Source organism: Myodes glareolus, chromosome 11 (assembly GCF_982192425.1).
Source record: "Myodes glareolus chromosome 11, mMyoGla1.1, whole genome shotgun sequence".
NCBI lineage: Eukaryota > Metazoa > Chordata > Mammalia > Rodentia > Cricetidae > Myodes > Myodes glareolus.
In genome coordinates this window covers 35,932,691-35,943,900 of record NC_142036.1, presented here as the reverse complement: position 1 = coordinate 35,943,900, position 11,210 = coordinate 35,932,691, and the positions used below count along the sequence as shown (strand labels likewise).

The 11,210-nt window shown below is 38.1% G+C and overlaps 1 non-coding gene across 1 annotated transcript; it reads left to right on the top strand.

The window, feature by feature from the left end:
* The first annotated feature begins 385 nt into the window (after nt 1-385).
* Nucleotides 386-491, top strand: LOC125410124 (U6 spliceosomal RNA). The gene has a single exon (XR_007234987.2). It is a non-coding gene; the product is annotated as a U6 spliceosomal RNA (small nuclear RNA).
* The last annotated feature ends 10,719 nt before the right edge of the window (nt 492-11,210 follow it).

Genomic DNA, 11,210 nt, shown 5'->3' with positions numbered 1-11,210 from the left:
ATGTGGCCCATGTGAGATAGACAAAGTGTCACAAAAGAATACATAATAATATGTCAGCACAATGTATGCGTGGACCTACCATCTCCTAGAATCTTACTTACTCTTTTCTATTATCAAGAGGTCACAGTCATACACTTCCTTTGGACAATAACTTGAATGATACTTTTGAGGAATCTAAAGCAAAAGTTTGAATTTAATATGGAGATAAAGAGAAGATGGAGATGGCTTCTTGATAGGAAAGTTGAGACTAGACTTGGTTAAACCTTAGTTAACATTACTAAGCCTCAAGAGCTCCACATAAACTCCAGGAGGCCCTGTGACTTTGGGAAATATTGGACTTGTCAGTAGAAATCCAATTGAAAATTTCCTACAAAACTCTTCTTGGGTGCTTGCTTCGGCAGCACATATACTAAAATTGGAATAATACAGAAAAGATTATCATGGCCCCTGTGCAAGGATAACAGCAAATTTGTAAAGCATTCCATATTTTCTTCTGAGACAGGCATTGACAGTACAGAACTGACCAAGGAAAACACCCAAACACTCAGAAAGCCACTGCAAGGATTAGCCTGAGATGCAAAGACACTGCTGGCCTCATTTGAAGGAAGAGATGGGTAGGCACCAAAGCAAGAATTTCTTCAATGACCTAAAAAGCAACATGGTAACACCAGAACCCAATGGTCACACAACAGGAAGACTTTATCATCCTTACCTAGAAGAAGTAGAAGAAAACAACTTTCAATGTAACTTTATTAAAATGATGGAGACCTTTAAAGAGGAAATAAAAAACTCCCTTAAGGAAATGGAGACGACAGACAAAAAATTGGAAGAAATTAATAAATTCCTCAAAAAAAAACCAAAAACAAACAATCAAAGAGGGGAAGAAAACACTTCAAGACATGAAGACTGAAATAGAGGTAATAAAGAAAACACAAACAGAGGGAATTCTGGATATGGAAAATCTGGGTAAATGAATGGGAACTACAAAGACAAGTATAATCAACAGAATACAAGAGATAAAAGAAAGACTCTCGGGCACTGAAGATACTATGGAGGAAATAGACTCAATAGTCAAAAAAACCCATGAAATCCAACAAATTCTTAACAAAATATCCAGGAAATCTGGGACAACATGAGAAGAGGGAGAACTCTAGCTCAAAGGCATAGAAAATATATTTGGCAAAATCATAGAAGAAAACTTCCCCAACCTAAAGAAGGATATCCCTATAAAGGTACAAGAAGTTTACACAATAACAAATAGACTGGATTAAAAAATAACATCCCCTCACTGTATAACAATTAAAACACAAAATATACAGAATAAAAAATATTAAGAGCTACAAAGGAAAATGGTCAAGTAACATATAAAAGTAAATCTATGAGAATTACACCTGACTTTTCAGTGGAAATCATGAAAGTCAAAAGGTCTTGGATAGATGTGCTGCATACACTAAGAGACCATGGATGCAAGCCCAGATTACGATACCCAGCAAAGCTTTCATTCACCATAGATGGAGAAAACAAGATATTCCAAGACAAAAACAGATTTAAACAATATGTATCCACAAACAAAGCCTTACAGAAAGTACTAGAAGGAAAACTCCAATGCAAGGAAGCTAACTGCATCCACAAAACACAGGCATTTGATAACCCCCCTACCTGCATAACCCAAAGAAGGAAAACATACAAACACTACCACTGAAAATAACTGGAATTAACAATCATTAGTTATTAATATCGCTTGATATCAATAGACTCAATTCACCTATAAAAAGACACAGGCTAAGAGAATGGATATGAAAACAGGATCCAGTCTTATGCTGTATACAAGAAACACACTTCAACCTCAAAGGCAGACACTACCTCAGAGTAAAAGGTTGGGAAAAGGTTTTCCAATAAAACTGACCTAAGAAACTAAAGTCAGTCAGAAGAGATGGAAAAGGACACTCTATACTCACAATAGGAACAATTCATCAAGATGAAGTCTCAATCCTGAAAATCTATGCCCCTAATACAAGAGTACCCACATATGTAAAAGAAACATTACTAAAACATAAATCACATATCAAACCCCACACACTAATAGTAGAAGACTTCAATACTCCACTCTTGCCAATGGACAGGTCAACCAGAGACTTAACAGAGAAATAAGAGAACTAACAGATGTCATGAAACAAATGGACTTAACAGACATCTATAGAACATTCTACCCAAACACAAAATAATGTATCTTCTTCTCAGTACCTCATGGAACACTCTCTAAAATTGATCACATACTCGGTAAAAAAGCAAATCTCCACAAATACAAAAAATTGGAGTAACCACCTGTGTCTTATCGGATCACCATGGAGTAAAGTTAGAATTTAACAACATGATTTTGCTAATTTGGATGTTCTCTCTCTGCCTTTTGATTACTTTGTATAAGGGTTTGTCTATGTTGTTGATTTTTCTCAAAATCAGAAATGAAAAGAGGTATAACAACAGACATTGAGGAAATTCAGAGAATCATTGGGTCATACTACAAAAACACATACTCTACAAAATTGAAAAAAATGTAAAAGAAATGGACAATTTTTTAGATAGATAGCATATACCAAAATTAAATCAAGACCAGATGAGCAATTTAAATAGGCCTATAAACTGCAAGGGAATAGAAGCTGTCATCAAAAAACCTCCCAACCAAAAAATGCCCAGGGCTGGATGGTTCTAGTGCAGAATTCTACCAGAACTTCCAAGAGGAGCTAATACCTATACTCCACAAAATGTTCCACATAATAGAAACAGAAGGAACATTGCCAAACATTTTTTATAAGGCTATAGTTACCCTGATACCAAAACCACACAAAGATTCAACCAAGAAAGAGTCAATCTCACTTATGAACATGGTTGCAAAAATACTCAATAAAATTTGGCAAACCGAATCTAAGAACACATCAAAAAAATCATCCACCATGATCAAGTCGGCTTCATCCCAAAAATGCATGGCTGGTTCAGCATATGAAAATCTATCAATGTAATCCATTGTATAAATAAAGTGAAAGAAAAAACACATGATCATTTCATTAGATGCTGAAAGGGCATTTGACAAACTCCTTCAGGATAAAGGTCTTGGAGAGATCAGGGATACAAGAAACATATCTAAATATAATAAAAGCAATATACAGCAAGCCGACAGCCAACATCAAATTAAATGGAGAGAAACTCAAAGTGATTCCACTAAAATCAGGAACAAGATGAGGCTGTCCATTCTCTCCATATCTCTTCAACATAGTTCTTGAAGTTTTAGCAATAGCGATAATACAACAAAAGGAGATCAAGGGGATTCAAATTGGAAAGGAAGAAGTCAAACTTTTGCTATTTGCAGATAATATGATAGTGTATATAAATGATCCTAAAAACTCTACAAGAGAACTCCTACAGCTGATAAATACCTCCAGTGATGTGGCAGGATACAAGATCAACTAAAAAAAATGCAATAGCCTTCCTATACACAAAAGATAAAGAAGCTGAGAGGGAAATCAGAGAAACATCACCTTTCACAGTAACCACAAATAACATAAAATATCTTGGGGTAATACTAACTAAAGAAGTGAAAGATCTATTTGACAGGAACTTTAAGTCTTTGAAGAAAAAAAACTGAAGAAGATACCAGAAAATGAAAAGATCTCACATGCTCTTGGATAGGTAGGATCAATATAGTAAAAATGGCAATTCTACCAAAAGCAGTCTATAGACCCAATGCAATTCCCATCAAAAACCCAACACAATTCTTCAAAGACCTTAAAAGAACAATTATCAACTTCATATGGAAAAACAAAAAACCTAGGATAACCCAAACAACCCAGCACAATAAACTTCCAGAGGCATCACAATCCCTGACATCAAGCTCTATTACAGAGCTACTGTAATGAAAACAGCTTGGTATTGGCATAAAAACAGAGAGGTTGACCAATGGAATCAAATCAAAGACCCGGATATTAATCCACACACCTATGAACACCTGATTTTTGACAAAGAAACTAAAATTATACAATGGAAAGAAGAAAGCATCTCCAAAAAAAATGGTGCTGGCATAACTGGATGTCAACATGTAGAAGAATGAAAATAGATCCATATCTATCGCCATGCACAAAACTCAAATCCAGATGTATTAAAAACTTCAATATAAATTTAATCACACTGAACCTGATAGAAGAGAAAATGGGAAGTAGTCTTCAATGCTTGGGCACAGGAGACCACTTCTTAAATATAACCCCAGTAGCACAGACACTAAGAGCAACAATAAATAAATGGGAACTCCTGAAACTGAGAGGCTTCTGTAAAGCAAAGGACACAATCAAAAAGACAAAAAGGCAGACTACTGAATTGGAAAAGATCTTTGCCCACACTGGACAATGAACTGATCTCCAAAATATATAAAAAACAAAAACCAGCTTACAAACTACAATCCCAGAGAACTTAGATAACAATGAGGACACTAAGAGAGACTTACATAAAATCTAATCTACATGGGAAATAGAAAAATATTAAGATCTCCTGAGTAAATTGGGAGCATGGGGACCTTGGAGAAGGGTTGAAAGGGGGAGAATAAGGCAGGGGAGCAGAGAAAATGTATAACTCAATAAAAATCAATAAAAGTTAATAAAAACTCAAGAAATTAGACATTAAAATTCTAAATAACCCAATTAAAACATGGGGTACAGAACTAAACAGAGAATTCTCAACAGAAGAATCTCTAATGGCCAAAAGATACTTAAGAAAATGTTAAACATCTTTAGATATCAGGGAATTGCAAATAAAAACAACTCTGAGATACCATCTTACACTTGTCAGAATGGCTAAGATCAAAAACACTAATGCTGGAGAGGATATGGAGTAAGGGAAACACCCCTCCATTGCTGGTGGGAATGCAAACTTGTACAACCACTTTGGAAATCAGTATGGCAGTTTTCTCAGAAAGTTGGGAATCAACCTACCTCAGGATCCAGCAGTACCACTCTTGGGAATATGCCGAAAAGATGCTCGATCATACTACAAGGACATTTGTTCATTTATGGCCATAGCAGCATTATTTGTAATAGCCAGAAATTGTAAACAACATAGATGCCCCTCAACCAAAGAATGGATAAAGAAAATGTGGCACATTTATACATTAGAGTACTACTTAGCAGAAAAAAAAATGTCATCTTGAATTTTGCATGCAAATAGATGGAAGTAGAAAAAAACTATCCTGAGTAAGATAACCCAGACTCAAAAAGATGAATATGGTATGTACTCACTCATTAGTTGACTCTAGCCATAAACAAAGGACATCAAGCCTATAGTTCACAAGCCCAGAGAAGCCAAATATCAAGGTGAACCCAAAGAAAACCACACATAGATCCTCCTGGAAATTGAAAGCAAACACGATAGCCGGGCAAAAGTTGGGAGCATGGGGGTGGGTGTGGGGCTAGTGAAAGGGGAGAGGGGGAGAGAGAAGGGAAAAGGGAAAGACTGAATAGAGCTTGGGGGAGTGGGAGAGTGGAGATAGAGGAAAGGCGGATATAGGAACAGGGAAGAAGATATCTACATTAAGGGAGCCACTTTAGGGTTGGCAAGAGACTTGGCTCTAGAGGGGATCCCAGGTGTCCACAGGGACTTCCCCAGCTAGGTCCTTGGACAGCAGAGCAGAGGGTGCCTGAACTGGCCTTGATCTACTATCACACTGATGATTATCTTGAATATCACCATAGAATCTTTGCCCGGCTACAGATGGAGATAGAGACAGAGACCCTCATCAGAGCAATGGACTGAGCTCCCAAGGTCCAGTTCAAGGGCAAAAGGAGGTAGAAGATGAGCAAAAAAGGCAGGACAGCGAGGGGTTGGTCCACCCACTGAGGCAGTGTGCCTGTTCTAATGGGAGCTCACCAAATCCAACTGGACAGGGACTGAATGAGCATGGGATCAAACCCGACCCTCTGAATGTGGCTGACAATAGGAGCTGACTGAGAAGTCATTGATAAAGGCACTGGGACTTGTTTCTACTGCATGTACTGGCTTTTTGGGACCCTAGTCTATTTTGGATGCAAGTTTTCTAGGCCTGGATGGGGGGGGGGCCTTGGACTTCCCACAGGGCAGGGTACCCTGCCCTCTCTTAAGGAAGGAGGATGAGGGAGAAGGGTGAGTGGGAGAGTGGGAGGGGAATGGGAGGAGAGGAGGAAGTGTAAATTTTTGAATGGAAAAAAGTGACATCTTGAATTTTGCATGCAGATGGATGGAAGTGGAAAACACTATAATAAGTGAGGTAACCTAGACCCAAAAAGATGAATATGGTAAATATTCACTCATAAGTGGATACTAGCTATAAACAAAGGACAATGAGTCAATAGTTCATGATTCTAAAGAAGCTAAGTAACAAAGTGAACTCAAAGAAAAGCATATAGAGAACCACCTAAAAATTGAAACCAGACAAGATTTCCTGACAAAATTGGAAGCATGGGAGTGGGGCGAGAAGGGAGGCAGAAGGGGAAGAGGAGGGGAGAAAGGAAGGGTTGTGGAGAACTTGAGAGAATAGGATGGTCGAGATGGAAAAAGGACAGAGATGAGAGCAAGGAAAGAGATATCTTGATTGAGGGAGCCATTATAGGGTTAGCAGAATCCTGGCTCTAGAGAAACTCCCAGGAACCCACAAGAATGACTCTGCCTAAGACCCTAAGCAATAGAGGAGACAGGGCCCAATCTTGACTTGTCCTGTAATCAGATCGATGATTATTTTAAAGATCATCATAGAACCTTCATCCAGCAACTGATGGAAACAGAGGCAGAGACCCACATTGGAGCACTGGACTGAGCTCCCAAAGTCCAGTTGAAGAGTGGAAGGAATGAAAATATGAGCAAAGAGGTCAAGACCATGATGGGTTCATCCACTGAAACAGTTTACCTGAGCTAATAGGAGCTCACCAACTTCAGCCGGACTGGGAAGGAACAAGCATAGGACCAAACTAATCCCACTGAATGTGATTGCATGGGTGGGGCATAATGAGGGGCCACTGGCAGTGGCACCAGGATTTATCCCTACTGCATGAACTAGTTTTTTAAGATCCTATTCTCTTTGTATGTATACCTTGCTCAGCCTAGAGATAGTAGGGAGGACCTTGGACCTTTGTACAAAGCAGTGTGCCTTACCCTCTCTGAGGATTAGATGATGGTGTGGTGGTAGGGTGTGTGGAGGAAATGGGAGGAGAAGAGGGAGTGGGAACTTGGATTGGTATTTTTTTTAAAAAAAAAAAGAAAATCAAATAAATTTAAAAGAAACCTTCTTGGCTGAAGAGTCCTCACATGATACTGTAGGAGGGAAGGAGTCCCAATAATAACAGAGGAAACTGACCACTACTTTGTGGTATTAGAACTTGGGGTCAAACTCACTTTGGTTTATGAGTTAGCAACACTATGTGATTGGACACTTAAACTTCAAAATACAACTTAAACCCTTTATAATCTTTTTCATGTTTACTTAATCCTAGTAGGAGAACATATCACAAAATAGTTATTTTTTCTCTTTCACCTTTCTCTTTTTATAATTTGTTAACTCATAGATTCCTATACACTTCTGTAATAGCCAAATGCTTAACTTAAAAAAAAACTCTTAAGGAGACACCTTTTTTCACAAAGCCAACATTACACATAAGAGCTACTTTAACCTGAGCCCCAGTTTTAAAAGGAAATTATAAAAGAGTACATGGGATTTGAGTGTGATGTTTTCTTTACCTTGAAAGAGAACATCATCTGTAGCTTTCAAAGCAAACATTCCTCCTTCTATACCCTTTTTCCTCTACGGCACAAGAAATGCAGGCATTGCCTAGATAACATGGATCTATTTTTATAACTTGAGAAAAATAGTGAGCATTGTTGGTTCCTCCTATTATTTCCAGCTCGATTCTGGTTTGCCCCAAGGCTGTCCATATTTTCTATCATTTTTTTACATAATCTTTTGAGACTTCAATCTTCCTCTTTCACTTCAAACCTCTTGAAGGTATTTTTTCATCTTACCCAATTATTTTCTTAATTTTAACTAAACTATGCTTGGTGTCCGACAGATACTATAGCAATAAATATACTCTTGACTATGAGGTCTTTAACTCCAATCTAACTCCATCTATTTGATGTCAAATGTAGATACTCTCTACTTATACCACCCCTAAGATGTGGGTGTTGAAGGTCAAAAAGTAATGAAATACTGAGCATTTTTTAAAGACAGGATTTCCTTGTGTAGCTCCGGCTGTCCCAGAATTCACTCTGTAGATCTGGCTGACCTGGAGCTCAGAAATCTGCCTGCCTCTGCTGCCCAGCTGCTGGAATTAAAGTCATGTTCCACCATGTTTAAATATATTAAAATAGCAGGCAGGATTGTAGTGTTGAATGGGGAGTGGACAGCCATGTGTGCATAAGTAAAGCTTTTTCCAAATTCTAGTATCAATATAAGTTTGGTACTCAGTTATAATCCCAATGTCCTTAAAGAAAAAAAATAAATGAATAAATAATGGATATTAAGGAAAATGATTAAAATTATGTCAAAAGTACTTTCTGGGATTTGAAAAACATTTCAAGGCATAAAGTTTAATAAACCATACACATTGGAGTGTATTATTTGTTAGGTCCTAATATATGTATGCATTTGCAAAACCATGACTGTTAAAATCTTTCTTGGGGCTGGAGAAATGGCTCAGTGGTTCGGTACCATTTGCTCTTATACGATGGGATATCCTCCCACCTCCTACAACTTCAACTCCAGGAAAGCCAGTACCTTTCCTTGACCATTAAGGGCATCCACACTTATATGAGCATACCAGCACAGAGACAGCTAACATGTGTTACACATAAATAAAAAATAAATAAAATCTAAATGTAAGACAAAAAATCTCATCACAAGAAAAGGTATTTTAGATCAATTTTATTTCTTTTTAGATTTAAATTTATTGAAATAATACAACGTGTTGTCTTTTCCTAGTTTTTCAGGTTGGACAATGATAATTTTAAAATGCATCTCCATTATAGCAATTGCCCACAGATTTTTTTCTTTTCTTGCCAATGGTGTTCCCAAGTTAGATATAAAGTAGAAGAAAAAAATTATTTGGGCTTATGGTTTCAGAGATAGAGTTCATTAAGTTCACAATGACAGGGGAGGCTTGCAGCATGTAGTTGGACCAGAAAGCAAAAAGATCACATCTTTAACCAAAAGCATCAACCATAAAGAGCAAACTGAGAGCAGAGAGGGCTACAAACTCTCGGCCCACCCACAGTGACTTACTTCCTCCAGCAAGGTTCATACATAACCTCCCACAAATAGTGCCACTGACCTGGGATCAAGTATTCAAGTATGTGAGCCTATTGAGGACATTTCTCCTTCTAACAGCCGTAATAATCTACTCCAGCAATGGACCAATGAGAATAACCAATATTTGCTTGATTATTTTCCATATATTTAACATCATTATCCAAGTCTTCCACATAGTAACTCAATTTATCTTTAAACCTCAAAGAGATTAAATGCTATCAGCCATTCTTACTTCATACATGGGAAAGGGAGGCACGGGGACAGTATAATCAAAAAGCAAGTTAAGTGGCCAGATGGAACAAAACTGAGAAACAGACTCCAGTGACCTATTCCTTGGTGAGCCTCCGTTTCCTTGTTCCCTAAATAGACATCTCTGGACTAAATTCCATAAATAGCAGTCCAGCTTTATAGCTTAGTTGATAAGATGCATATAAAGTGCTTAGTAACAATAGCTCAAATAACTATTATTGACATAATTTTTACTAATACCAACCAACTAGTAATTTTTCCATCATTTAACTTGAGTGAATTATTCAACTAAATGTCTGCATCCCTGATAATCAAATATGAGTTTGTGTCACTTTGAAATATCTGATATTTAAAGAAGCCTGGGGAATTAGTATTAAAGAAAATCTGATTTTACACCAAAATAATTTATGCTGTATTACCAATTGTATTTCCTAACAAAACACTAAGACATATTACTCATTTTCTTTCAAACACACCCAAGAAAACACACTTAGTACTTAGCCCAGCAACAATGTGTTCAACATATGAACATTATCTCGTGGTTAGCAACTCAACTTTTTGATTAGTGATGCCTGCTCTACTTTCTTTAGCTCATTCTTTAGCTCTCAGATGTTTTCTTCCACACATAATGTGATAAATGTTCCCACTGCAACTTGACTTACAACGTGACTCTGAAATTGCCAAGGTACATAGTCATACACACACATACAGAAGCACAGTGGGGCCACCTGTGTTATTCTGAAATTCTAACGACTACTCTGACGATAATTCAGGATGCACAACCTCTTCTCCTCACACATCTGGTGAGAACCGGAGGTTATAGGTTATAAATACTTATTTTAAATTAAGCTGGGACCACCTCCTTGCCACATGCCCTTTCACACCACACGGCAAAAATCAGCCTTGCCAGTTGTGTCTTGCTGGCCAGTTTCTTCTTGCTCCACTCCCATCCCTGTTCAGGATTAGCACAATGACCTTGTCTAATTTGATGGCACAAATTCCTGTCTGGAGTCTTATCCTGAATTGTATTACCAGTCATATGACTGTAAGAAAATACTTCAGGCTGTCAGCACCAGGCAGCTGGGAGAGGAAATCATCCTTGGCTTTTTGTAGCAGAACAGAACGGGAAACACTATACAGCCTTGTAGGAACATTAAGAGAGCATTTGGCTGTCTCACTGGCTGAAAACCAACAGGTGTTTCTCAAAGGCTCACACTGCAAATGGAGGGCAATGTTACTGATGGTGCCCCCTTCTTATGTTGAAGAGAGGATTGTAAAAAACCTCAGGCAAAATACAATCCTTCCTTACATCAGGGTTTTCCTGGTTCTCTGTAGTTAGGATCTATGACATCTCTTGTTGACCTCTCCCACAGTGACACCCACTATGGTACACAGGAATACAGTCCTCGGTACCATCAGCCAGTACTGTGTGGTCTCTTCTGCTGAAGCACTCTCCCATTCATCATGAGAAATGGTCAAACCCATCCCCACTGCCCATGACCCAGCTCTTACTTTTCAGTTAAATGAATGCTATCCTCCTACTTCATACAGAGAAAGGGGAAGCCCTGTCAACAATGTCCTGACAGCCAATCACACTGGATATGCACTGACATATAGCATTCTCTTCTACAGTGAGGATGGATGCTCA